This window comes from Moschus berezovskii, chromosome 9, assembly GCF_049115385.1.
Source record: "Moschus berezovskii isolate FMDL1 chromosome 9, NW_MosBer_1.0, whole genome shotgun sequence".
In the NCBI taxonomy this organism is placed as follows: Eukaryota; Metazoa; Chordata; class Mammalia; order Artiodactyla; family Moschidae; genus Moschus; species Moschus berezovskii.
The window spans coordinates 29578350-29585709 of NC_142468.1; positions in this window are offsets into that span (position 1 = coordinate 29578350).

Genomic DNA, 7360 nt, shown 5'->3' on the forward strand with positions numbered 1-7360 from the left:
CACCAGGCCTCCCTGTCCATCACCAACTCACAGAGTTTACTCAAACTCATTTTCATTGAGTCACTGATGCCATCCAACCATCTCATCCTCTGTCATCTGCTTCTCCTCCTGTCTTCAATCTTTCTAAGCATCAGGGTCTTTTCAAACGAGTCAGCTCTTCGTATCAGGTGGCCAAAGTATTGGAGTTTCAGCTTCAGCATCAGTCCTTCCAATGAACACCCAGGACTGATCTTTAGGATGGACTGGGTGGATCTCCTTGCAGCCCAAGGGACTCTCAAGAGTCTTCTCCAACACCACAGTTCAAAAGCATCAATTCTTTGGGCGCTCAGTTTCCTTTATAGTCCAACTCTCACATCCATACACAACCACTGGAAAAGCCATAGCCTTGACTAGACGGAGCTTTGTTGGCAAAGTAATGTCTCTGCTTTTTAATATGCTGTCTATGTTGGTCATAATTTTCTTTCCAAGGAGTAAGCGTCTTTTAATTTTATGGCTGCAATCACCATCTGCAGTATTTTGGAGCCCAGAAAAATAAAGTCAGTTTCCACTGTTTCCGTGGCAGATAGTGTTTCCACTATTTGCCATGAAGTGATGGGACCAGATGCCACGATCTTAGTTTTCTAAATGTTGAGCTTTAAGCCAACTTTTTCACTCTCCTCTTTCACTTTCACCAAGAGGCTCTTTTGTTCTTCACTTTCTGCCATAAGGGTGGTGTCATTTGCATATCTGAGGTTATTGATATTTCTTCTGGCAATCTTGATTCCAGCTTGTGCTTCTTCCAGCCCAACGTTTCTCATGATGTACTCTGCATATAAGTTAAATAAGCAGGGTGGCAATATACAGCCTTAACGTACTCTTTTTCCTATTTGGAACCAGTCTGTTGTTCCATGTGCAGTTCTAACTGTTGCTTCCTGACCTGCATACAGGTTTCTCAAGAGGCAGGTCAGGTGGTCTGTATTCCCATCTCTTTCAGAATTTTCCACAGTTTATTGTGATCCACACAGTCAAAGGCTTTGGCATACTCAATAAAGCAGAAATAGATGTTTTTCTGGAACTCTCTTGCTTTTTTGATGATCCAGCAGATGTTGGCAATTTTATCTCTGGTTCCTCTTCCTTTTCTAGATCCAGCTTGAAGATCTGGTGGTGTTCTCTAGGTGAGCTCTAAATCTAATGACAAGTTTCCTTCCAAGAGACACAAGGGGGAGGAAAGAAATCCATGTAAAAACAGATTGAAGTTATATAGCCACAAGTCGAGAACACTGGGCACCATCAAAAGCTGGAAGAGGCTAGTAAAGATTCTCCCTAGAACCTCCATAGGAAGCAGAGCCCTGCCAATATCTCAACTTTGGACTTCTGGCCTCCATAACTGTGAGAGGATAAATTTCTGTTGTTCTAAGCACCCACCAGGTTTGCGGTATTATAGTGGCCACAGGAAATTAAACAAATAGTAAATATATGCCATGAAAAAATGCAGTATTATCACTTGTAGGGTTTTAAAGTTAGCAATATGAAGTAATAATTGACTATCTTGAAATAGACTACCTTGAAAATTCCTTGTATTACTTTGAAAGTACTCTCAAAACAATATGGCTCATTTTGATTTTAATGTTTAAAATGGTTTGCTGTGTTTTGGTTGAACATCAAGCTGACTTAAGTTTCAAGAACACTTACATTTAAAAACTCCTGTGTCTCTGAGCACTAGATTTTCAATCAGGGAGTGATGCTCACAGCCCAGAAGGCACCATGAAGCCCAGACTACCAAAGGAGCATCAACCAATCCTGCTCAATTTGGAACAAATGTTCATTGAGAGAAATCTGGAAGCCAAACTATCTGCCTATTAAAATTGTTCTCTTTAATTCAAACTGCAACTTATATTTGAACTCAAAGAAGTCTGATATACATTTGACTGGGCCCATTTTGATCCAACACAGTGTTTCTTTCATCTTACAGGACTTAAAAATTATCTGAAGTGCTTTTGTTTAAAACCACAGGTCTCTCCTCAGAAGAACCTCATTCAACAGGTCTGCACCGTGCTGAGAATCTACATCTCTAACAAGTGGCAGGCAATTTTTCACTTCAGGCAAGTTCACTGATTTAACCCATGTCATATGCTTGACTCTCCTCAGCTTGGTTTTGTTTTTTTTTTTTTTTTTTTGTTTTTGTTTTTATTTTATTTTATTTATTTTTTTTTTGATGATGTAATGCTTTTATTTTAAAATTTTCATGTTGGCGATACACTTTGCCGTTCTTTGAATTTATGATGAAAAATTTTAGATGTCAACTTAAAATGTGCAAGGGAGCACATGCTTTCTCTTAGGTGGGTCATAAGCAAAAGTTCGAAGATCATTTGTATTTTATTTTTTTTTTTTAATATAGTAGTTTTAGTTTTAGTTTTATTTTTTTTTTATTTCTAAAAAAGAATTTTATTAAAAAAGCACAAATGCAAAGAAATGAACAGAGGAAAATTTATGCGTCGAACCTGGACTGGTCACCAGTCTTTGGGACTCTGTGGGAGAGGGTGAAGGTGGAATGATTGGAGAGAATGGAATTGGTTTTGTTGTCTATGAAAAGTTTCAAATTAAAGGAACACTTTATGATATCACCAAGCGGCAAAACTTAGGACATCCAAGTCAAATCTGCATTCAGCTTGTGGGAGGAAGAACAGGAAGGAAAGGCATGCAAGGAGTAGCCATTCAAGACCAAAGACTGGTCTGTCCCACATGGGCATCCCACCACCTTTCTCACGTGAGGTTGTGAAACAAGGGGACCCACAGTTAAATGGTCACCAAGGTTTTAAAGTCACTTGGTGTTAAGTCACTTCAGTCGCGTCTGACTCTTTGCAACTCTGTGGACTGTTGCCCTCCAGACCCCTCTGTTCATGGGATTCTCCAGGAAAGAATTCTGGAGTGGGCTGCCATTTCCTCCTCCAGGGGATCTTTCCAACCCAGAAACTGAACCCACATCTTTTATGTCTCCTGGACTGGCAGGCAGGTTCTTTACCACTAGCGCCACCTTGGAAGACCCTTAAAGTTGCAATGTATTTGAAAAAAGAAGCTACAAAATCAAAAGTGTATGACCATGCACACACACACCCCCACCTAAAACAAAAGCAGTCTCTCATAACCTCGGGCTTTGTATGTGATCCCAGAAGCCCTAACATGGCCTGAATCTGTTTGCAGGAACATGATCAAATGCACATATGACTGAAGTGGCATTTCTAAGAGTGAAAAAATAGTTATGTTAAAAGGATATTAGGGCAGCCATTCAGCCATCAAGATGGCCCCCGATGACCTAGGATGCCCCCTGCCTCCTAGTATCCATGCTCTTCTGTAGTCTTGCCCCATGTTGCACAGGGTCATCTGTGTGGCTGATAGAATATGTCAATTCTGAAGGTAGGCCCTAAAGGATACTGTGGCATGCTCTCTCTTTTGGATAGCATGCTGTGGGGGAAGGGAGAAGCCAGATCATGACCAGTCCTACTGAGAGGTGAGGAGCTGTGAGTGAGCCTTCAGGGAAGTGGATCTCCCAGCCCCTGTCAAGCCTTCAGATGACTGCAGCCCCTGCTAACCTTCTAACTGCAGCCTCAGGAGACAGCCTGAGCCAGAGCCACACAGCTAAGTGACTCCGGGTTCCTGACATCACCAACTATGAAACCATGTTTGCTGTTTTAAGTTGTCATCTTGTGGGGCAATTTGTTCCATGCCAAAATATAACTAATGCAGATGTCATTTATAAATGAAGCAAATTTTCATTTGTAATAATAATTCATAAGAACATCAATCTATAGTCAATGTACAGATTTCAGTCAGGAAGCACTAACAGGTGTTGTACTGAAAATACTCAAAGCAGCTATAACCAAGAATAAAATGGTTAGTATTTAAAAGTCATTCATATGATGCTCTTGGATTCAAGTTCCCGTGAACCAAGTGGCTATTGAGAGAACTGAGCCACTGTACTCAACTCTCCTCACCCTTAATGCAGCACCATTAGTTTTAAGAGCAAAGGGGTAGTAGGCCCATCTTTGCTTCAGACTTTTAGAGCAGAAATTCTGTGTACTAATATCTACTGGGACTTCTTGCACAGGGTAGAGATGATAGGCATTTAAAATACCCAGTTCAGTTCAGTTCAGTCGCTCAGTCGTGTCCGACTCTTTGCGACCCCATGAATCACAGCACGCCAGGCCTCCCTGTCCAACACCAACTCCCAGAGTTCACTCAAACTCATGTCCATCGAGTAGGTGATGCCATCCAGCCATCTCCTTCTCTGTCGTCCCCGTCTCCTCTTGCCCCCAATCCTTCCCAGCATCAGAGTCTTTTCCAGTGAGTCAACTCATCACATGAGGTGGCCAAAGTATTGGAGTTTCAGCTTTAGCATCAGTCCTTCCAATGAACACCCAGGACTGATCTCCCTTAGAATGGACTGGCTGGATCTCCTTGCAGTACAAGGGACTCTCAAGAGTCTTCTCCAGCACCACAGTTCAAAAGCATCAATTCTTCGGCAATCAGCTTTCTTCACAGTCCAACTCTCAAATCCATACATGACCACTGGAAAAACCATAGCCTTGACTAGACGGACCTTGGTTGGCAAAGTAATGTCTCTGCTTTTTAATATGCTATCTAGGTTGGTCATAACTTTCCTTCCAAGGAGTAAGCGTCTTTTAATTTCATGGCTGCAATCAGCATCTGCAGTGATTTTGGAGCCCAAAAAAATAAAGTCTGACACTGTTTCCACTGTTTTTCCATCTATTTCCCATGAAGTGATGGGACCAGATGCCATGATCTTTGTTTTCTACTAATTCACCTCTAAAACACTTTCTAATTTAATCCAATCCATAAGATGAGGTGCAATGTATCTCATTTATCACTGTGTCCTCAGAGCCTCACAGAGTTCCTGGTACAAAATAGGTGGTGAGAACAAGCAATGTATGGATGCAAGGACAGATGGATGGCTAGGTGGATGGATATAAGAAAGGACAGACAAACAATACATCCTGAGCTGCTTAGTGTAACTGCTTATGTATAAGTTTGAGATTTTGACATGGGAGCCAGGAGTGAGGGGAAATTAAAACAAGTACACTCTATTGCTTAGGGCGATAGAAGATGATCTACAAATAGTCACTGCAAGTTATGAAAATAGGAGAAGGAAAACTTTATGCTAAGAAAGCTGGAAAGTGGGAAAAGAAATCTTAAATGTCAAGTCAGCAAGAAATTCCTTCTAACCAATAGGCTACAAGCAGTACACAGTCCTCACAAGAATGATTAGGTAAGGAAATTTATTTGGGGGCCCACTGCTTGCTGTTCTAGATCCTTTCTACCTTCACCCTTAGCCAAAATCCCTCCCTCCTTTACCCTCAGGAACTGGTTGTCTCAAACTATCTCTCAAAACATATTTTTAATGAAGTGTTTTCCACTTTATTTGTTAAAGTAGCACTAGAAAGGTAAAAGATAAACTCCAATTCTCAGTGGCTTAACACAGGAGAATTTCAGTTGCATCAGGAAGTATGAGTGGAGGGGAGATGTTCTATATAGTTATTCAAATAATAATTTCATTCAGACTGATGAAGACCCCACTGTCATCAACTCTTGACCTCCAAGGAGCCCTGGGTATGGATGGTCAGCCAGCAAAAGGACAAGTACATGATTACACAGAAGGTTGTCACAGGCAAGCAGCTAATGTCACTTCCATCCACACTCCACCAGCCAGAACTCAGTCACATGGCCCCAGACAGATGCAAAGGGGATTGGGAAATGTAGTTCCTGCCTGGAAGGCCGCTTTCTAGCAACAACACTACACTACAAAGTGAAAGCCTGAATCTTCGCAAGACGGTAACATCCATACCCACAAAACTCATTCACACAAAGGTGTTAATACCTGACAGCAAACTGAAAGCTTCCCAAAGAAGATTTGCTGGCAGAAATCAAGATGGATGATTTGGATAAAATGTCAGGCATCTGAGAAGAGCAGTGGGTTTCTCTCATCTGTAATGGTCCTAGGGTGCTGGCAGGTTGTTGAAGAAACAAGGAAGAAATATTTAAGGGAGAGGTTTTCAAAGTGGTTGATAAGTAAATGCATGATACTCCACATTGACCCCAAGCATAACAGAAGCAATTAGATGGCCTTACAAGTCTTAGGCTACCAAAGAAAATGTGTTCATGATTATTCTTTCATCTTCTCTAAGTGAGTTTTAATGATCTCCCTTTTTCAATAATTGCTATGTTTCTAACCTCCCAGTGGTCCCACACATTCAAGTGAATTATGATTAGGAGCTGCTAATTATAGTAATGAGATATAGGAAATGAAAGACAAAGGGAAAAATTTATAAATATAATTCATGTGACAAAAGTGGGCCAAGCTCCAGTCGAGGGGCCTTCAGAGGCCCAGAGAGAATAGTACAGTGTGTCAGTGAGCATTCCACCTGTTTACAGCCCAGCGCTTCATGTCACATGGATTTTCTTTCTCCGGTAGCTTCTCTTTATCTCAGATCATTACACTGCGGTTCATGCTGCCCAGCTGGTCACTTAAATGACCACATAGCAAATAGAAAGCATATGTTTCAGTGACAGAGACATACTCCAACTGTGCACCTCTGGAAGGATGCAAGGTGGCTATTTATATTCTTTATCCAGAGTTTAAAAGTAGCTTCACATACTAAACTTTCAAGATTCAAACCAGAAAAAACCATTACTCAACGCTCTTCATAATAGTTTGACCTAAACCAGAAGCCATTATTAAGAAACGGAAACCTCAGAACATCATGCAGACTCAAAGACTGACTCTCCACTGTCTCTGGGGTACAAGGACTCCCAGATTTGCCTTTACCCTTCATCTTGAACTGCTGCCAAGTGATCCCAAGAAAGAAGCTGCACCCTCCCTTTGTGACTTGCTGTGCAGTGGGGCAGCAGAGCCCACATCCAAGGAAAAGAGTCCAGGGGAAAAACAAAGAAGTGAAGGAAACAAGGAAAATCTTGCCCTCTTTTAAGAAGACAGTCCTAAATCAGGATCCAAATGAGGCATAACTGGGAGCATCCACAGTCCAAAACTCCCTGGGAGACCCTGGGAGAAGCCAGGGATGGGCAGTTTCAGTGCAACCAGGCAATTATCAATTAATGCCAGGTAGTGAATAGCAATTGAGCTAAACATCCAATTCAGGCAGCACACAGGAGCAAAACTAGGTTCCAATCTCCTATGATTTAGGAGTTTTCAGGAGTAGACTGAAAATTAGAATCAAATTTTATCAGGGATTATTGGCAAAATCTCCCTCCTTGTGACACCCTTCAAGGACAGGAAGGACCCACCAAGACTTCAGTTCAGTTTAGTTGCTCAGTCGTGTCCGACTCTTTGTGACCCAATGAACTGCAG